We start from the raw sequence: 23,279 nt of genomic DNA, 5'->3' as shown, positions 1-23,279 counted from the left end.
GAAGTATCAGAAGAAAATTAGGTAAGTGTAATTAAGAGAAGGAATTTAACAGCTTATGTCTTTGTCAGTTGAAGGCACAGGAATCAATGGTTAGAGTAAGTAAGTGAAGAAATAGCCATTAGGTTAAAACTAGAGGAAGACAGATATCTCAAGGGTTATAGAACTGGAGAAGATTTAGAGAAATAAGACCAAGGGAATATTTGAAACTATTGCTGAGAATTTCCTAATCAAGATATGGGTTTAACTGTGAGCTAACTTAAGTCAGGAAGCACAGAGATGATTGGTGAACAAGGAATTATTAAGAATTATGACACAGGAAGCACATTTTTCAATGACCTTATTTTACAAAGATTATTCCAGCCCAGGGTGCAAAGGTAAAATCTAGAACCAAGAAAGATGAACACCAGTCTTTGCTCTTCCTGATTAAAGTAACCCTCTTCTTGCTTAAACAAAAATTAAACAGAACTAAAGTTCAGAATAGCTGAAACCGGACTTCTGTAAAATAACTGAATGCATTGAGCAGCAGGGAACGCATTCACTTTCCAAATCACAGACTTTTTGAGTCCTCTGTGTGTAACATATGTAACATTTGATATGCTAACTACTATTCCCTACTATTCCACTTGAATTGAGACATTTTCTTTCCTGCTTGAAGATACAGGTCTTTCAGAAACCATCTCTTGTGACTGAATAACTTTAGTTACTCCACTATTATATACACCAGTGTTTTTTTTAAGTGAACGTCAACACATTCAGGAAGGAAAGCTGACATTTCACAAAGTATTTTCTTTGCTTCCATGATACGATAAACAATGTTGGCAATAGTCCAAAGGTGGTCAGCTTCGAATGTCCAGGATGAATATTTAGTTTTAATTATGATTTGGTTCACTCTATCTTTTCCCATTCCTCTCCAGATGGAGGAAATTACTCACTCTAGACATTGTTTCAAAGCTACTGGAAATTTTGTAAAGCCACAATCTGTTCTGACTGTTCTTTATGTCTCAGCCCATAACACATGTGCTAAGAGACTGCTCAATCCAATTACTCAACAAACCAGCTGCATCTTGCATCACTGTTATTTACAAACCCAGAAATAAAACAGAAATGTTTTAAGTAGAGTCATAGAATGATAAAGTAATACAGCACAGAGACAGGCCCTTTGGCCCAACTAGTAAATGCTGATGACAGCATCTCACTGCTTGTCCCAGCTCCCCACAATTTGTCCATAACTCTTCAAGCCCTTCCCCTCCATACACCTATTCAATTGCTTCTTAAATATTGTAATTGTATCCACCTCAATTATTTTCTTTGGCAGCTTACTTCAGATGCATACTATCCCCGGTGTAAGGAAGTTACCTCTCAGATCTCTTTTAAATCTCTCCTCGCTTTCCTTGTATCTGTGCCCTCTAGAGCTTTGGACTCCTCAACCCTGGTGGAATGACCATTCATCTTATCCATATTCCTCATTATTTTACAAACATATGACATTGGCTCTCATTCTCCTTTGCTCCGAGGAATAATGATCCACTGTGGCCAAACTCTCTCTATAGCTCAGGTACTTTAGTCCTGACAGCATCTTTGTAAATCTCTTCTACACTCTCTTTAGCTTTACAATGTCTTTCCTACAAGGTGACCAAAACTGTACACAATACTCCAAGCACTACCTCAGCAGCATCTTATATAACTGCAAAGTACTGTCCCTAAACTGAAACAAGTGCTTTGGCTAATGAGGCCAGCATGCTAAATGCCTTCTTTACCTTTGTGTCTACTTGCCCAACCGCTTTTAACAATTTGTGTACGTACACCCAGATAACTTCTGTCAGTACACTATCATTCAATGTATAGATCCTACCCTGGGTCAAATAACCAAAATGCATCACATCACATATGCCTAAACTGAAATTCATTAGCTATTCCTCTGCCTATCTCTCTCACTATCAACAATGCCCCCTAATTTAGTATCATCAGCAAACTTGGGAATCATACCTTATACATTCGTATCCAAATTATTTACATAAATAATGAATAGCAGAGATCCCAACATTGATCCTTGCGGCACCCTCTAGTCATAAGCAACCAGTCAGAGAACCAACCTTTAAGATCACTGTCTTCTTCCTATCATTGAGCCAATTCTGAATCCACCTCGGTAGCTCCCCCTGAATCCTACTTGAGCTAATCTTCCAGATCAGTCTGACAGGTGAGATCTTGCCAAAGGTATTACTAGAGTCCTTAGAGACAACATCCACTACCCTACTATCAAATATCCCTTAGCTACCTCTTCAAAAAACTCCAAAAGATTAATCAGATATGACCAACCACACACAAAATCATGTCAATTATTCCTGATCAGGCCTGGACAATTCAAGTGATGTAGATCCTGTCTCTTAGTTCCCTCCAATAACTCCCCAACAATTAAATTTAGACTCACTGGCCTGCAATTCCCTGACCTATCCTTGTTGCTTTTCTTGAACAATGGAATAACATTAGACACCTCCAGTCTCCTGGATCCTTTATCAGTGACTAACAATGAAGCAAATATCTCTTCAAGGACCTTGGCAATTTTTTCCATGGCCTCCTAAAAAATCTGGGGTTTCATTTGATCAGACCCTGAACATGTGCCCATACTAACGTACTTCAAGGTTGTAAATATTTCCTTCCTTGCATATATACCAAGACCTCACTACTTATTATTTTAATTTATTTGGCATGTACAATATTCTCTTTATAAATACTGAGGAGATATAGATATTAAAGATCTCAGCAACCTCCTGTTGCTCCACACATAGGTAGTCTTGATGATTCTGATGATCTGTAACTGGACTTAGTCTCTATCATAGTAAACCTTTTATTGTTAATACTAATGAAGCACCTCTTAGAATTATCTTTAACTCTGCCTGCCAATCCATCTTATGCACACTCCATGCCCCCCAACTCCCTTAGGCTTGCTCTTTTTATATTTGTCAGGGGATTTATTCATATCTAATTGCCTAAAAGCAATGCAAACCTCCTTCTTTCTCCTTATCAGAACTTCATTATCTCCTGTCAGCCAGGGCTCCCTGAATTTGTATGTCTATCCTTAACCCCAACAGAAGAATGCTGCTGCTCGGCCCTTGATATGACCTTAATAAAAGCTTTCCATTCGCTCACTCTCCCTTTGCCTTTGAATAGAGACTCTCAGTCAAGCCCAGCTAGACCCTGCCTAATGCCTTAAAAGATGATCTTGCTCAAATTAAGGACTTTAACCTGTGAACCTGTTCAATCTTTTTCCATAACTTTGGTACATGGTGCTTAGAGAAATAGAAGGCTATGCGTTAGGGAAATTCTAGGCAGTTCCTAGAGTAGGTTGCATGGTCAGCATTGTGGGCTGAGGGGCTGGTAGTGTGCTGTAGATTTCTATGTTTTATGCTCTATGTTAACCATTTAAAAACTAATAAAAAATTATGGTCACTGGATCCAAAGTGCTCTCCGACCACCACTTTAGTTACTTGACCTGTCTAGTTCCCTAAGATCATATCAGTACTGCTCCTTACTAATTATGTTCCTCTAAACTGTACATTGTGTGAAGGCACTGAACAAATTCTACACAATCAAAGTCCTTTACACTCTGGATGACCCAGTCAATACCTGGAAAATGGACATCTCCTACCAATATTACATTAGTGGTTTTACGACCATATGTAATTTCTCAAAACATCTGCTCCTCAAGTTCCCGCTGACTATTTGAGGGTTTGTAGTATTGTCCTGGCTAGGTGATCATTCTTTTCTTATCTAAAATTTACCCAAGTGGCCCTGCTAGACGATTGTTCAAGAATATCTTCTCTAAGCATTGCTGTTACATTCATCCTTATTAAAAAGGCATTACCCCTTCCACTCTTCGCAGTTTCTCTTTCACATCTGAAACACGGGTATCCTAGAACATTGAATTGCCAGTCTTGTCCTTCTCTCAGCCACCTGCCTGTTATGGTTACTGTCTCCAGGTCCCTAGGGGCAATACATACCTTCAGGATTTCTGCTTTAGTAACAATAATAATTATAAGTAATTTATTGATCCTGAGACAGAAATCCTTTTGTTACAGCTGCAACATTTGAAAAGACACTTAGCAGGGAGCAAACTTAACTAATAACAGCATGCAGAATAATAATATACCTAATAATAATGTACCAATGTACAATACTATGCAATAATAATGTACAAAATAATAAAACAGAGACTATTGTGCTATGATGTGTATTCTTCTGTCGCACAAATATGAACTGTTGTATATGATTATTGCATATGGTAGGAAAGATTTTCTGTAATGATCCTATGACAGCAGAGCTGAATGAGCCTGTTCAAAAATGTGCTCCACTGCTTATTCAGTAGGTCATGGAGAGGATGTGCCAGATTGTCCATAATGGATAACAATTTATTTAGTGACCTCCTCTCCACCACTAGCTCAAAAGAGTCCAGATTCTAGCCAAGGATAGATCCAGCATTCTTGATGAATTTATTTTGTCTTTTTACATCATCAGCACCGATGCTGCTCCCCCAACATAAAGCAGCAAAGAAGGCTGCGCTCACTACAACAGACTGGTAAAAGATCTCCAACATCCAGTTAAGTTATGTGTATTAAAGTAGAAGCAATTCTAAGCAGTGGTCCTACCTGCCCATTTATGGTTTATAAGGCTATCCTGATTGCTAGGCTACACACTTCGATTGTTGCACATATGCCTGTGTTCTCACTGACTTTCTCTCTTTCAAGTTCCATACCCTTATAGAGACAGTCCTGGTGGCAAAAGCAAATTTGCTCTACCCTCTCAGCCATGCACTTATCTGGCCTATTTTTCCATTCCTGCACTCACTAGTACATGGTACTAGGAATGATTCAGAGAATGTATCCTCAGCAAATCTGGCAATGTCTGTGGAAGGAGAAGTGTTAATATTTCAGGTCAATGATCTAGTGACAGAAATAAATTTCTGTACTGATTTCTAGTTCTTAAGTAAGCAATTGTCTTGATAAACATTCAAAGTGCTGGAGGATGTTAATGGCTGAGACAGCATCTATGGAGGGATATGGACATTTGGCACCTCAAGTCTACCATGAACACTGTCAAATCGGAGCAATGCTTCAAGCAATACTATGTTTTAACATCACACAAACCTCACAAAGATTACCTTCCCAGACCACTATAGAAAAGGAATTTAACACATATGGTTATTTTCTGATGAGTGTTGGGGATATCCGCAACATACCATCATTTTCCAACCAATCTGCTGTGTAAGAAAGATCATGCATGATGTCCGTTTCAAGGGAAGTAAATAGATTTCCTTCACTGTGCAGAAGGACAGCAGGCAGAGTGAATGCATGGTGTTACAAGGTTGCACGTTCTTTTCCACAGCGCTGGAAGCTGTTAGCTATATGCAAGCAGATTTGCAGTGCTGCATACTAATTCAGAGATGAAACACAACTGGAACAGATGCCACTCCACAGTCCAGCTGATGTAAGATCATATGGATCAGTGTTCATGGTTATGGCTGCAATCATGATGAGTTAATTCCACTGTGCCACTTAAGCAACCACACCAAATAAAAAAAAAAGATGAGCAAAGACAGCTAACCTCCAAGCAAATAGTTTTCCATCCATTTGCATGATTGAGCTACATGCAGGCAATATACATATAATGAATACACAGCATTACAATATAGTACCTTGCCATAACTCCTCCACTCACTCTTTCAGATGTTGCTGTGGTCTCCAGCTGAGAAGCTCTTCTGATTCATGGTGATCTATTGTGAGCCAGAAACCTTATAACTGTGAGGCTTGAGGTTAGGGTGACGTCTATTCAATGAGCACCTACAGATGAGGAATGGGAATAGAAGAGGAAGATGAGAACAACAGGATGAAGTAAACAAGGCAATCTCCTCTTGCCTAGGATGTCTATGAATGTTTAATGCCACTGTGCTACCAAGTGCATTTTCACAGCAGTGGTCTGTGTTCTCACTGGAGCACACAGATGAAAATAGAAGACTTAAAAGACAAAGACATTTTAGAAGAATCTTTGATCAAATCTGCATGAAGAGTTGTCAAAGGAACTCTGCATCCATCATTAAGGACCTCCCTGATCCAGGCCATACTCTTTCTTCGCTGCTGCCATCAGAAAGAAGGTACAGGAGTCTCAGGACCCATACAACCAAGTCCAGGAATAAACTCCTTAAACATCAGGCTCTTGAAAAAGAGGAGATAACTTCACTCAACTTCACTCCCCCCACAACTGAATTGTTCATACTATCTATGAACACACTTTTAAGGACTCTTCTTCTCATGTTTTTGATATTTATTGCTTATTTATTATTATTATATTTTCTCAGTGCAAGCTTGAAATCCCTGAGGTACAGGCATAGGCAAGCACACTAATTTCACAATTGCTGAGAACTTTCAGTTTCTTCCGGTGGAACTAGATATTGTGGCTTTCTGGAGACTTACATAAATATTGCTGTATAGGCCTAATTGTTTAATGCTATTGTGTAGTGACTTTGGGCTGATACTAGCTGTAGAGATTACTATTGAGACAATGTATACTCCATTCCAATTCCATAGTCTTTCAATTTCTTCTTTTAATTATATAAGTTATATGTGTTTGGAATAGCTATATCTATTAAGTAAGTTGCCCCTGCTTGCTTATCCTGTATTATTATATCTGGGTGGTCAATATGGATTTTTCTATCTGCAATAGTGGATCAGTTGTAATATACTTTGTAGAACTCTGATGCTAAAACTAGATTAGGCTTGTATTTATAGTTAGGTATGGTGTCTTCTATGAGTTTGTAATTTAAAGCATGATTTTGGTGAATGATGCTTGCCACTTGATTGTGCCTGTGTAAATAATCCCTATTGAGTTCAACTGTTGCAGGATCCAGCAATGCGTTGGATTGTTTCTGGTATTCTTGGCACCTTCTACATCCATTGTCTTCAATTTGTCAATCTTTTATTATGTATTTTAATAACTTTTTATGTTAAGCTCCTTGCCCTGTATTTTGTTTTTCTTTTGTTTTGCATTTGCAGAGTTTGTTGTCTTTTACACATTGGTTGTCTGTCCTTTCTGTCGGGTGTGGTCTTTCTTTTGATTTGATTGTGTTTCTTGCATTTACTGTGAATGCCTGTCACCATCAGGGTTGTAGATGATGACATATATGTACTTTGGTAATAAATTTACTTAGAACTTTGAGCCGTTGAACTTCAATGGACAAAATTGAGTTAAATCAATTAATGCAGATGAAAATGTAAGGTCATCCACTTTGAACATAAAAACTTCAGAACAATCTTTATAGCTGAAATTCTAAATGTAGTGGAGGTCAAGGAGGATTGGGGTGATGGAAAAATACCAATCTGTCATGTATTTCTGATCTTTATATCCAGTGAACAGTGAGACAAACTAGCCAAAGCTGTGCCAAGTCTACAAAAGATTCAAGATTAAAGATTATCATTTCCTGTACACAAGTGTAAGGAGAACAAAATGATTGTTACTCCAGATTTATGCAGCACAAAAAACCACAAAAGATAAAGAACACAATAATAATTATGAAAATGCACATAATAAATACAAGTACATGCAATATCTTATATACATGGATTAATTATAAGCCCATAAAGTGATGCTGGGCTGTACATAAGGTGACTGACAGGAAGTAATGACGCAGTGGTGGAATTAATGGGTGGAGATGTTGACCGGTCTTACTACTTTGGGAAAGTAACAGTTTTTGAGTCCGGTGGTCCTAGTGTGGATACTATGTAGCCTCCTCCTTCATGGGATTGGGCCAAACAATCTATGACGAGGGTGGGTGGGATCCTTTATGATGTTACTGGCCTTTTCCAGCACCTGTCTGTATATATGTTGGTTCCGGTGAAACGTTGGACAGTTCTGACTGTCTGTTGTAGAATGCAGTTTCTGGAACTGTGATTCAGCTGCTTAGGATGTTCCTTCCAACACATCTGTTGAATGACATGAGTATGGATGCACCAAGTCCAGCTCTATTCAGTCTACTTAGAAAGTAAAGGCATTGGCGAGCTTTTTTGACTGCGTAGATTGCGTTCTGGAATTAGGAGTGGTTGTGTGAGATGTGCACTCTCAGGAGTTTGAAACTGCTCACCAAGGTAAAGAAGTTGATAACCATCTCCTCTGTCTGATTGACATTAAAGAAAAGGTTATTGGATTGGCACCTGGCTCTTCCACCTCCTCTCTGTAGGCCATCTCATTGTTGTTGGTGATGACCTCCACCAATGTTTTGTCATCAGCGACTTTGATGATGTGATTGCTCAAGTATTTGGCTATGCAATCACATATAAGCAGAATATACAGCAATGGGCTCAGCACACAGTTTAGGGGACACCTGTGTTCAGGATGATGAGTAGGAAGGATTGGTTGTATGTCTTGACGTCCATTCATTAGGACGTCCAATTCCCGGTTGCACAGTGTGTTTGGGCTGAGGAGTAGGAGTTTGTTCAGCAAGGTCTGTGGGACAATAGTGTTGGATGCTGAAATGAAATCCAGAAACAGCATTCTGACATAAGTGTTCTTATTTTCTAGGTGTATCAAGGCTGGATGCATGACAGATGCTATGGCAGATGTCGCAGAGCAGTTCTGTTACTAAGCATATTGGTGAGTGCCCAATATGGCAGGAACAGAGCTGTTGATATGTTCCATTATCAGCTGTACAAAGCATTTCTTGACGATTGACATTTAGTTCTGAAGGAGTAGAGTTCCTTGGTACATGGTGATGGTGACTGATTTGAAGCAGGTGGGGATAGTAGCCTGGATGGATGGTGTGTTGAAGATGTCCATGAAGATGACAGTGAGTTGGTGTGTACATTCCATGAGTACATGGCCTGGGAAATCACCTGGCCCGAACACCTTAAGGGGGTTGACTCTCTATAGAATCGCTCTCACACCTGCTGTTCTTATAAACACTGGCCGCTCACTCGGGATTGGTTAGCTTTTGTGCTTGGCATTGTGTTGCGTGCCTTGAAGCATGCATAAAAGGTGTTTAGGGCATCAGGGAGGGAGGCATCACTGGTACAGTCCATGCTGTTATTCCTTGGAAAGTTGGTATTGCCCTTGATGCCTAACCACAAATGCTGGGGATCAATATTCGACAAGTATTTCTGATTTTTTTTTTGTGCATAGGCAGTATTTGCCCTCTTCATGTTGAAGATGATGTTTCTCCTGGCTGTGCTGTCACTGGACTTGAAGGTAGTGTCCTGGGCTTTCAGTATGGGGCACACCTCTGCATTCAGCCAGGACTTCTATTTGGACCATGAGATGACTGTTCTTGAAGTATCAACGTTGTCTATACACTTACTGCTGTAGCTTATGACAGCTGAAGCATATTCTTTGAAGTCTGTGTCTACTCCATTTGTGGAGGCCTCCTTGAACATCTGCCAGTTGGTCCATTCAAAACAGCATAGGGATTGCTTCATTAGGCCATACAGTAAAAGTCTTCTTGACTGGTTTCTCCATTTTCAGCAGCTCTGTTTAGACCACACCTAAAGCTATGTGATATTTCTGGGTTCAAAACCATAATAAGAATGAAATGTGCTCTGAGGAGTCCAATATTTAAATGTAACATCATAAACAGATACTAAATGAACTCTAAATATACTCCATTTTAAACTATTGAGATGGGGTAGAAAAGGATTATATTTGACTGGTGGGACAGTTTAAGTATAGGATACACAGTCTAATGAATCCTGCATGACAGACTGCAAATGCTGGAATCTGGAGCAACAAACAATCCATTGGTGAAATTCAACAGATCAAGCGGCATTCATGAGAGTGAAGGAGCTGTCGATGTTTTGGGTTGAAATGCTGCACCAGCTCTGCAGTTGGATAAGAAGGGAATCCAGGAAGTTTTGAATGACGTGAGAGAGGATCGTTTAGCAGGAAATAGATAGTGGCATTGGACCAAGGGGAGTGGATTAAAAGCCATCATGGACTCAAAGGGTGGAATAACCTATTTTGATGTATGAAAAGGTATGAGTAGGTTGTTAAGCCTGAATGAACTTCAATTCTTCTTTAAATTCCTGTGCCTGATGTACATGTAATTCAGCAGTTTTCCTCTGAGTATTAGCATTGTTGTTATATGAATGGATCCAGCTATTTTGTAGGTCTGCTACAAGTACTGGCTTCTTTATGAGGGGTTGACAATTCCACTGTACAGGATCACGTGGAGTGATGCCTTTGGTTGCTTGTCTTAAGTGAGACTGAGACAAACCGATTGAGCAATGCAATCTGAAATAGACGCTATCCATTGCCATTTTGTTAGTCACCTGGGGAGAGGGGTGGTTCTTTCTTATTCTTCAACAATATTTGTTTATCTTTATCATATTGTGTATTATATATGGTTATATTTTCTTTGTGCTGAGTTAGTTTACAATGTGTTCTACTGTTTGTTCCTTCAGGTGATGTTATCTAAGGAGGAAATTTCCTCTATTAGCAGAATTATTTTTACTGCAGTTTCTCTATTGACGCTGAGTTGACCCTGATTCTGCACTCCAGCCAACCACATTCATTCCAACCAAACTTGGATGTCTTGGAGCAATTTTTCCATTTGATTTTGATCAATTCTAAGACATCTCACAGGCATCGGATACATCTACTGGGTGTGTATTTTTACACATGGCAACCCCTGATTTGTGTAATACTGCTTTCAGCTGGTTCACATATTTGTTTTCATCACAAATATGAGAAAACCTGCAGACACTGGAGATGCAAAGCAACACACGCAAGATGCTGAAGAAACTCAACAGGCCAGACTGCAACAATGGAAAAGAGTAAACAGTCAACATTTCAGACTGAAACCCTGCTTCTATTTGTTTTACACTTGGTGTTTTCTTCTGCTGTAATTCTTGTGCTATATTTCACCAAGCAACAAAGAACCAGGCCATTATCACACAATACTGGAAGTGTTGCATTTCTTCCTGTGTGGCTTCAGATTCAATCTCCTAAGGATATTACAACGCAAAGAAGGAGCTGTTTTGACCATAGGTGGTGGTCTTCACATTGTGAAAGGCCTCAACAATCAAGGGGGCCCTAACTTTCAGGCTCACTGATTATTCAATAAATGAGTCATGGAGTTAAACAGCATGGAAGCAAGCATTTCAGCCCTGAATCTGTATTGGCCATTGAGGACATAGTTATGCTAACCCCATTTTAGTCCAGATGAAAGGCATCAACCCAAAACATCAACTGTCCATTACTCTCCACAGATGCTGCCTGACCCATTGAGTTCATTTATTTGCACCAGTCTACACCCCTGCAGTCTCTGTGTTCCCGTGGTACTCCTCCTTTATTCCATCAGCTCTAAATTCTCTCCACCCCTCAGATTCTATCATTCTCAGTCACTTTAGAGATAACTTACAGTTGCTAATTAAACTACATGTGTCTTTGGAACATGACAGAAAATCAGACGATTTGAAGAGGCCTACTTGGTCATAGTGAGAACTTGAAATGCCACACAGGTAGCATCAGATGTTGGGACTGAGCTTGCAATACCAGAGCTGCAAAGCAGCCACACTGACAGCTGCACTACTGCTCTCTTAGATCCCTGCATACTAATCTTGACAATGAAGACTTCTCAGAGCCCATTACTGATGTCAATCAAAATATAATTTGTTTAGTTGCTTTTTGTGTTAGCATGAAGAAGATTGGTCTCAGTGTGGAGTAATCAGGAGACTATTATGTGATGTCTCCCACTGATGCTTCAAACTGTAAGGTACAGTATAAAAGAACAGACTCTGTGGGGTATTTGACAATGCATGGAAGATTGTTTTGTGTTCCAGTGAATAAGATGAAAATGATCACTGCAAAGATTTTCTACTATAATAACATAACTGCAATTTGCTCCATAAACTTATTTGAAATGGTAGAATCTACAAAATGGCAGATATTGAGAATACTCGTCATTATAGTTTATGTAAACGCAAACAACAGGAATTCTGCAGATGTTGGAAATTCAAGTAACACACATAAAAGTTGCTGGTGAACGCAGCAGGCCAGGCAGCATCTCTAGGAAGAGGTGCAGTCGACGTTTCAGGCCGAGACCCTTCGTCAGGTCTAACTGAAGGAAGAGTGAGTAAGGGATTTGAAAGTTGGAGGGGGAGGGGGAGATCCAAAATGATAGGAGAAGACAGGAGGGGGAGGGATGGAGCCAAGAGCTGGACAGGTGATAGGCAAAAGGGATACGAGAGGATCATGGGACAGGAGGTCCGGGAAGAAAGACAAGGGGGGGGGGGACCCAGAGGATGGGAAAGGGGTATATTCAGAGGGACAGAGGGAGAAAAGGGAGAGTGAGAGAAAGAATGTGTGTATAAAAATAAGTAACAGATGGGGTACGAGGGGGAGTTGGGGCATTAGCGGAAGTTAGAGAAGTCGATGTTCATGCCATCAGGTTGGAAGCTACCCAGACGGAATATAAGGTGTTGTTCCTCCAACCTGAGTGTGGCTTTATCTTTACAGTAGAGGAGGCCGTGGATAGACATGTCAGAATGGGAATGGGATGTGGAATTAAAATGTGTGGCCACTGGGAGATCCTGCTTTCTCTGGCGGACAGAGCGTAGATGTTCAGCAAAGCGGTCTCCCAGTCCGCGTCGGGTCTCGCCAATATATAAAAGGCCACATCGGGAACACCGGACGCAGTATATCACCCCAGCCGACTCACAGGTGAAGTGTTGCCTCACCTGGAAGGACTGTTTGGGGCCCTGAATGGTGGTAAGGGAGGAAGTGTAAGGGCATGTGAAGCACTTGTTCTGCTTACACGGATAAGTGCTAGGAGGGAGATCAGTGGAGAGGGATGGGGGGGACGAATGGACAAGGGAGTCGCGTAGGGAGCGATCGCTCCGGAATGCAGAGGGTGGGGGGAGGGAAAGATGTGCTTAATGGTTGGATCCCGTTGGAGGTGGCGGAAGTTACGGAGAATAATATTTTGGACCCGGAGGCTGGTGGGGTGGTAGGTGAGGACCAGAGGAACCCCATTCCTAGTGGGGTGGCGGGAGGATGGAGTGAGAGCAGATGTACGTGAAATGGGGGAGATGCGTTTAAGAGCAGAGTTGATAGTGGAGGAAGGGAAGCCCCTTTCTTTAAAAAAGGAAGACATCTCCCTCGTCCTAGAATGAAAAGCCTCATCCTGAGATGCAGCGGAGATGGAGGAATTGCGAGAAGCGGATGACATTTTTGCAAGACACAGGGTGAGAAGAGGTATAGTCCAGATAGCTGTGAGAGTCAGTAGGCTAATAGTAGACATCAGTAGATAAGCTGTCGCCAGAGACAGAGACAGAAAGATCTAGAAAGGGGAGGGAGGTGTTGGAAATGGACCAGGTAAACTTGAGGGCAGGGTGAAAGTTGGAGGCAAAATTAATAAAGTCAACGAGTTCTGCATGCGTGCAGGAAGCAGCACCAATGCAGTTGGCGATGTAGCGAAGGAAAAGTGGGGGACAGATACTAGAATAGGCACGGAACATAGATTGTTCCACAAACCCAACAAAAAGGCAGGCATAGCTAGGACCCATACGGGTGCCCATAGCTACACCTTTAGTTTGGAGGAAGTGGGAGGAGCCAAAGGAGAAATCATTAAGAGTAAGGACTAATTACGCTAGATGGAGCAGAGTGTTGGTAGAGGGGAACTGTTTAGGTCTGGAATCCAAAAAGAAGCGTAGAGCTTTAAGACCTTCCTGATGGGGGATGGAAGTATATAGGGACTGGACATCCAGGGTGAAAATAAAGCGGTGGGGGCCAGGGAACTTAAAATCATCGAAAAGTTTAAGAGCGTGAGAAGTGTTACGAACATAGGTCGGAAGGGATTGAACAAGGGGTGATAAAACCGTGTCGAGGTATGCAGAAACGAGTTCGGTTGGGCTGGAGCAAGCTGAGACAATAGGTCAGCCAGGACAGGCAGGTTTGTGGATCTTGGGTAGGAGGTAGAAACGGGAAGTGCGAGGTGTGGGAACTATAAGGTTGGTAGCAGTGGATGGGAGATCCCCTGAGCGGATAAAGTCGGTGATGGTGTGGGAGACAATGGCCTGGTGCTCCTTAGTGGGGTCACGATCGAGGGGTAAATAAGAGGAGGTATCCACGAGTTGTCGCTGTACCTCGGGAGGGTAGAGGTCAGTATGCCAGACTACAACGGCACCCCCCCTTATCGGCGGGTTTAATAATAAGGTTAGGATTAGTGCGGAGGGAGTGGAGAGCAGAGCGTTCGGAAGTAGTGAGGTTGGAATGGGGACAAGGTGCGGTGAAGTCGAGACGGTTGATGTCCCGTCGGCAATTAGCGATAAAGAGATCCAGAGCAAGCAGAAGACCGGAGCGGGGTGTCCATGAAGAAGAGGAGGGTTGAAGACGGAAGAAGGGGTCATTGGTGGGGGTGGAAGAGTCCTTGCCGAAGAAGTAGGCTCGGAGACGGAGACGGCGGAAGAAAAGTTCCGCATCATGGCGAACACAGAACTCGCTGAGGTGTGGGCGAAGGGGGACAAAGGTGAGGCCCTTATTGAGGACAGAGCGTTCTGCCTCTGACAGTTGAAGGTCGGAGGGGATAGTAAAGACCCGGCATGGATGAGAGCTGGGATCAGAGGGGGGAGGGGGGAGGCTGGGGGTGTCAGTGGAGAGGGGAGGGTTGGGGTGAGAGCAAGATTATAGTTTATGGTTCATTTCAGGGTAAAGACCCGGCATGGATGAGAGCTGGGATCAAAGGGGGGAGGGGGGAGGCTGGGGGTGTCAGTGGAGAGGGGAGGGTTGGGGTGAGAGCAAGATTATAGTTTATGGTTCATTTCAGGGTAGTTACAGCAGTGTGCTGCCTGCCACTCAGTGGTGCAGATATTCCCACCTATGTAAAGATTATCTATTTTGCCAGCAGCTGGTTGCCTACTGACGGAAGAGCTTGGAGATTCCTGGGGGTGCTTATGGAGGCTTCAGAGTTATACCAGAGACCCCAAATGGATCAGCAGGAGGCTGACTAGATGAGAGAGATATGGGCATCTTAATACAAAAGCCTTCCTTCTGATAGGAAATACTTTCAGTGCTGGCCATAATGGCCAGAACATCCAGAGGTCCATTGCAAGATATGCCTCAATAACATTAGAAGAAGAAGAAAGCCCTTAACTCTGGGTGGAGTCATGAGGCCGCTGTCATGACGGTGGGTTTTTCAGCAAGCTTTCTTATTTTTACGACGTCAGGTTACTAGCTCGACACTCAACCCAGCACGGATGGAAAGTGTGCAAGGGAGCCAGCTGGATTCGAACTCGGAAGCCTTCGGTCCAAAGTCCGGCGCTGATGCCATTACACCACTGGCTGGCTCTCAATGACATTAGCCTTAAAGTTTTTATAATGCATCAGTACAAAACAGTTGAACTGTGAAGGGAATCAATCTCATACAACCATTGTTTCTTTGGAGGCAACAACGTTTTCTTTCTCAAGGAACTCAAGAACTGGTTATCTTATCATGATCACAACATTGCCCAAAGGAGATTCTGGATATCTACAGTCTACTATATTTCCCGAATCACAGCTACTTGTGCATTTCAAGAAAATTAGTCCATTTGCTGTAGAGTATTCGGTCATCCAATAATTATGAAATGCACTTTATAAATACAGACTTATCTATTCATTTAGAAGTGTTTCCTTAATGCACACAGAGGGAAGTTAAGTGCATAGTATATGAATACTTTTTTTCCCTGCATGTCAATTTTTCAAGCATTCTTTCTCATAAAGTGCATAATTTCACTTGTGATAAAAATGGCATAATAAGTGTTGATATGTAAGGGACAGATTTTATATGCTAATTCATTTTTGCTGGGATATGGATAACACAGGCCAATATTTTCCCATGAGAAGACAGTGGTGAACTGATGCAGACCTTTATGTGAGGGTACACTTGCAGTGCTGTTAGATCGGGTGTCTTGGGATCAGAATGGAGGCACAAGAGATTGCAGATACTGGACTCTGGAACAGGAAGCAAAGTGTCAGAGAACCTCAGAGGGCAGGCAATATTTATGGAGAAAAACAGAGAGTCCAGATGAAGGGACTTGATCTGAAATGTTGACTAGCCATTTCTATCCATGGATTCCGTCTGACCTACTGAGTTGCTCAAGCAATTTTGTTACTCCAGGGTTGGAAGCAAGCAAGTTGGTGGAAAGGGATGAACATATGGAAGGTGACAATTTTAGCCGAGAGATGTAAAGTGATGCATTTGGTTTGAATATAATGAAGCTGCCAAGGATTCAATGCACAGCTCTGAAAGGTGTGAAAAAGCAGAGGAGCACTACTGTATATATGGCATAAATTTTTGAAGGTGACCATGCACTTTGAGAAGAGCATTAGGGATGTTGTTTTTCATTGTGATATGATTTGCAAAAGTAAGGACATTATAGTGAACCCATTTAAAGCACTGGCTCAGTCTCTATGAATATACAACATAGCCCTTAAAATATGCATAGACTCTGCTTCTAGCATTCTCTGAGGATCACACTTCCAAAGTCCAAAGTTCTAAGAAAAACGAATTTCATCTTACTTCTGTCTAAACTAGCCAACCTCTTATTTTTAAGCAATGGCCCTCGGTTCTAAATTCGCCCACAAGGGGAAATATCCTCTTTGTATCGACCTTGTCAGAAACTCCCATGATTTTATATATTCCCCTACCAATGCTCTCAGGGAACTGAACCATAAACTCTCTACTTTTCCATTCAGTACACTAGTACTGAGCAATAGCATTCCATTAGCTTTCCTCATTACTTGCCTAATTTCTATGCACTACACTTGAGAAAGGGTATAAATACCTTAAGTAAGGTGTAGAAAAGATCCATGAGATTGGTTTCAGGGATGCAGGACTTGTATTTTGGGGAAAGATAGAAGAAGCTGGATTCTCTCCTGGAATGGAGAAGGTTGAGGAAATTCTTGAGAAATGTATTAAAAATAGTGGAAAACCTAGACAATGTGGATGGGAAGAACCCACACTTACTGTAATTAAGAAAAGAGCCAAGGGTTACATGATAAAAATCTTTTTCTGCAGTGAGTGGAAACTGCATTACCTGATAGGGTAATGAAGGCAAATTCAATCATAAATTTGATGAATTTGAAGAATTAGATGAAAATGTGATGAAAAATATAACTACAGGGATGATGGGACATGGCTAGCTGCGTTCCTCTTGCAGAGAGCCTGCAGGAACTCAAAGACCCATGTGGTCTCCTCCTGTTTTGTGATTCTATATTATTATCACCGGACTAAATATTGAATCGTTCTTCTCTTTGAGGAAATATGACTCACTGCAAAAGGGGAGAAAGGAAGTTACATTTCCATCTCAGTGAGCAAAATGCCAACAGCAGTCACATGTCATGCAGATGCTCAATATTCTCTGTGGTGTGTGCCTGCAGTCTTTTTATCCCAGTGACTCAGATTGCAGAAGCATAGAAGCATATCAGGGATTTTGTTTAAATGTCAACTATGAGATGCTAATCTTGGGTATAAGGAGAGTATTATTAGCTGAGATGGAAAAATATTATCACTGGTTGCCTTATTTTTCACCCAAGTTTTTTGTGAAATATGTGTGTGCATGAGCAGGACAACAAATGAGATGGAAACAGTTTTAACAATTAAAATAAAAAGTCATCAGTTAAACAGCATTGCCTGTTAGTTTAGTCTGCTCTAGATCAGAACAGATTTCAACTTTGGTTTTACAGCCCTCGGTATTCTTTCATCGGTATTTCTTCATGAAATTGTTAATCTAAATTGGAAAATGCAGTGTCTTTAGGATGGTGTTGCAGCATAGTAAGGCTAATTATAATGGTTGAGGTATCAATAGAATATCAATTATTGAAGGCAGTCAACTATCAATTAAACAGCTGGTCCAACAATGTACCTAAATGGTATACTCAACTCTTAAAGATGCACTTGCACACAATACGTTATTCTGCTGCTCTTAAAAAAGTAAAACACTCATGAACCAGTAATTACTTACAACCATAAAATTGTCCACTAGTTAACAAATTGTATCATTATATAAACAACCATAAATATGGCCAATTATAAATCCTAACACTCTTCTCTCTGAACTGTATCAAACACTTGCAGGCACCCACTGACAATTCCAATGGGTCATTTCTGCAGATAACCTTCATGTACTTCTAATCTTACATACTGTTCCACAATTATTGATCCAAAAAAATTGCCTTCATGATTATAAATGCCTTGCACTGCCTATTCTAAACACCAGAATAGTTGGCATAAAACTTAACAGAGAGTTAAGTTAACCACAGCATTAATTAAAATTATGCCTTGTATTTAGAATCTTTCTGGTAATAGTTATTAAATTTTAAACTTTTATTTAGCGATATAGTGCAGAACAGGCCCTTCCAGCCCAATGAGCCACACCGCCCAGCAACCCACTTATTTAACACGAGCCTAATCACAGGACAATCTACAATGACCAATTAACTTACTAATTGGTACATCTTTGGACTCTGGAAGCAAACCGGAACACCCAGAGAAAACCCATGTGCTTATAGGGAGAACATACAAGCTCCTTAAAGATGTTACCGGAACTGACCTCCGAACTCCGGAACTGCCTGAGCTGTAGTAATGCTGCACTAACTGCTATGCTACCTGTGGCACCGTGTATTCAGTCACTAACAAATATATGCTTTGCTAACAAACAAATCACTAACAAAAGTCACGCTGGAAGCAATCAGCACGTCATGCAGTATCAGCCTGAAGAGAAACAGAGTTAATATTTTAGACGCTGAAAAATAAGAAAACAAACATCCCAAGTTAGAGAAATGGATGGGGTGAAACAACAGAGGAAATTTTAGAAGGTATCCATCCACTCCTCCCCTTCTCTGCACTCCAAACTAGATTTAGGCAATTCAACAATTCTGTAAACCACAGAAGTATATGATGTTCTCGATAGCTTGCACAGTTTGATCTTCTTTATTAGCACTGTCTGTCTGCACAAGTACGATTTGTACAAGATCAACAATGATGCTTTAATGAGTGTTTTGCTTCCAACTTGTTTATGAACTCTTGCAATGGCACAGATACAAGGAATTATGATAAATACTTTCAAAAGAAAAGAGTTAATAAAATTAACATTCTTTTTGTTAGTCTGAGGGACCACTAATGCAAAATTAAGAGATAGCAGGTGCTTTGGATCAACCTTCATTATACAGTACGCAATAAACAGCACAGAAACTCTGTAATTCAGGCACTGGAATGGAGTAGAGAACTAAAGCAAATTAGAGTCATCAGGGACATGGTATTGAAAAAGTTCCATGGTTGTGGTCTGCAGCCATTGGTGGTGAAGTGGCTCCATGACTGTGGACTCACTTTCAGAGACCCGGCTGTTCAAGTTTTGTATGCTGTATATTTTTTACTGTTTGCACGATTTGTTCTTTTATTCTTTTTTTCGTACATTGGGTGCTTGACAGTCTTTGTTCTGTCAATCTTTTTTAGTGGGTTTAATTGTGTATTTTTTTTCTGTTTTGTGGCTACCTGCAAATAGATTAATCTCAAGGTTGTACTATATAGTGTACCTACTTTGATAATAAATGTACTTTCAACTTTGACCTTTGAACATATTGGAGCTATGAGTTGGCAGATTTCTAGATCTTGGTGGACTTCATTCCAGGCTCTTAAAATAAATGACTATTGGTATTATTTTTAAGGTTCCCTAGAAATGGGTAAACTTCTATTGGATTGGGAAAAAAAACAGATATATTAACTCTATCAACAAAGAGATGGTGATAGAAAACAGTAAAATCCAGGTCAGCTGGTTTATCATTCATCATGGTAAAATAATAGAAGTTACACCTGAAATGTCATAGTCGAGGTCACAAAGAAATGAAAAGTTAATAAGATCATGCAAAGACAATATGGCTTTGATTATTTTATTGGAACCAGTGTTTGTACTATACTCAAATTTTCAGAAAGTATTACCTAATATTCAGCAAGAAAAAAATATTAATGAAACTCAAGCTCATGGTGTAGGCTGCAGGAGTGGTGAACCTATGGAGCCTAAATCTTGTCAGCATATGGCATGTAATTCCTCTGCTCAATTCTTTAAACTCTACCTATAATAATTAAAAAAATACATAATGATTACCTTTACTGTCAAAGTAAGCAGTAAATAACACACAATGAAGTTGCTGGTGAATGCAGCAGGTCAGGCAGCATCTATAGGAGGAGGAACAGTTGACCCTCGGTCCGAAACGTCGACTGTACCGCTTCCTATAGATACTGCCTGACCTGCTGCGTTCACCAGCAACTTTTATGTGTGTTGCTTGAAATTCCAGCATCTGCAGATTTCCTTGTGTGAGCAGTAAATAATTTTTTTTTTACAACTTGAGAACGGTGAAATATCACAGGAAATACCCATGTGATGTTAGATGTTATGTTCCGAAATCCTCACAGACCTGATGTACGCATCAATATGTGGATAGTAAATGGTTACAATAGCAAAACAATTAGAAATTATGTTAATTTTCTATTATATTTTCAAATCATTAATGTTGATTTTTGAACAGGTTCTCTAAAATGCATCATTTATTTCAATCTGTTTCTGTACACTTTTATTAATAATAAAACAATGCAACAAGGCTTATCCTTTAAAAATATTCATAGCTATTGTTACTAATTAATTAACCAATGATAATCACTGCTAAATATTCCCATGACATGCGAGAAAATATTTTAGAAGATTATTGCCAGTCTGGGCATACACTTTCAAAAAAGCCTGCTACTCTGGTGCAGGGGAAAACATAATGGCATAGTTGGAAGATTGGCAAACTAATTGGAAATAGAGAGGAGTTATAAGTGGATCTTCTTCTGGTTCAAAAGATGTAATGTGTAGAGTACCAATGGTTCTGGTGGTCTGGCTTTAACCTTTTACAATTCAAAGAAGTAAATTGGATGAAGGCATTTAAGGTATGATTACTAAATCTGCTGAAGACGAAACAAGTAGGCAGATACATAAACTGAGATGAGAAGATAATGAGCCGAAAAGGAAGATGATAGATCAAGTAAGTGGGAAAGTTTGGGCAAATAGAATAGAATATGAGAAAGTAAGAAATCATCTGTGTCATTTGGAAAATGAAAGTAAAGTAATATATTATAGAAATGGTGTTAGATTGCAGGGCAATGAGATGCAGATGTATAAAAGATAGTGGTAAATTCACAACTGTGGTCAGTGCTGGCATTCTCACTTAAGGAAGGGCATTACTACACTGGTATCAATTCACAGATGATTTCTGAGCTGGTTTGTCTCATGAGGACTGAATCTGTATTTTTGGCATTTGAACACTGAAGAACCTAGATAACATGAGACAGAAAGGAATTTTTCCCTTGTAGGGTAATCGAAGCTAGGTTGGTGGTTGTCCGTCATATCCGACAATGAAAGGAAACCTGTGAAGGAGAGTTTTTAAATTGGAAAAGCTGTGCACTGGGACAGTTCCATTTTCTCAAGCTCAGAAGTTTGGGTCTAGTGGTACAGAGTAATCATCACAAACTGGGGACTTGGTTGCAGTAAACGACTATGTCATGCCCTTTGCTGTTCATGAAACATTGCAGAAGCACCTTCCTGGCTATTGGATATCATTATTGATCTCATCCATACAGTCCAACGAAGCTGACTTCACATGCCAGAACAGGCATGTCCCCATCTCATCAGGGTATGAGGCCTGCTGGCTACCCTCACCTAGTTTAGACCACCTATGGCAGTTGTGTACTGGGGTGTGGCCACTGTCACATGTAAACAGCTTCTTAGAGCCACCGGTGAAAGCTGAATGTTCAGGGGGGAGCAAAGGTGAGGGAGCTGTCTCAGAATGGACAAGATATGCCCCTTCACCAGAGGTACTACACTTTCCTTGATACCCTATATACCCCCTCTAGAACTCAAAGTCACAGTCAAACCTACCTCTAGTAATTCCCCATAACGTATCTTTAATAGAACCCTTGTCTCTATGTCTCAGAAGTTTTCCTTGACCTCCTCTTGCACACGTGCTCTCTATCACCATTCACTCCATTCTCAGGAAGATCTTTCTTTTAACCAATTAAAGAAGTTGTCATCCCCAGGATTTCCCTTTTTCATCAGCTGATTGTCAAGCATCCAATCTGTAATGCTGTTGGTAGAACATTAGGTGCACCTTGAACCTCCACACTTGTTCCCTTGAAAAGATTGTTCTATCCTTCAGACTCCCAGACAGTGGACAAAGGTCATTGAACAATATTGTAATTAGTCCATGCAGTTGCAGCTGATAACCTTCATATTACAGTGTCGGAAAACATATTCATGTCTCTCCAACCTATCTCTTCACTACCCTTTCAAAAACATTATCTGTGAATCCACGTGATACCATCGAGTGGTTCAGCATTCTAGAGCCCATGGTACACAAGTACAATAGGCAACTGGATTCTTCTCCCTCTTCTGGAGTTTACCTCAGAATCAGACTTATTTTCACTGACATGTCATGAAATTTGTTGTTTTGCGGCACCAGTACAGCGCAACATTTAAAAAAATTATGATAAGGTACAATAATAAATAAAGATATAATGATGAACCATTCAGAAATCTGATGGCAGAGGGGAAGCAGCTGTTCCTAAAATTTTGAGAGTGGGTCTTCAAGATCCTGAACCTCTTGCCCCTTGGTACTACTAACAAGAGGGTGTGCCCGAGTGGTGAGGACGCTTGAAGATGCAATGCGCTTTCTTGATGGACAGTCTTTTGAAGATGTCCTTGATAGCAAGGAAGCTTCTGCTTGTGATGGAGATGGCTGAGTCTACAACCTACTGCAGTCTCCTGTGATCTTGCGCATGGGAGCTTCCAAACTAGGCTGTGATGCAACCATGAACCTATAGAAATTGTCCAGCCTCCTTAACTCCTCAGGAAGTAGAGCCACTAGTGTGTGTTCTTTGTGATTGCATCAATGTACTGGGCCCAGGAAAGACTCTCTAAGATGTTGATGCTCAGGCACTTGAAGCTCTGCTCACCCTTTCAATGTGGGCTGGTATGTGTTCTTCTCACCTCCCCTTCACAACATTTCCTTGGTCTTGTTGATGTTAGATGCATGATTGTTTCTATGACACTACTGAAAAACAGCCAATCTACCTTGCTCCTGTGCAGCTTGCATAGGCCTCAGAGGCTCTATCCTGCATATGTGCCCTATACTATTTTGTCCCACTTCAATGGAAAATGGTTAAGGTTAATCGGAGGTTTATAAAGAGCTAAAGTAATCAAACACTACACCCACACTAGTCATGCTCTCTTCCT

The sequence above is a fragment of the Mobula birostris genome, chromosome 4 (assembly GCF_030028105.1).
Source record: "Mobula birostris isolate sMobBir1 chromosome 4, sMobBir1.hap1, whole genome shotgun sequence".
Classification (NCBI taxonomy): Eukaryota; Metazoa; Chordata; class Chondrichthyes; order Myliobatiformes; family Myliobatidae; genus Mobula; species Mobula birostris.
Note: the sequence above shows the minus strand (reverse complement) of the source record.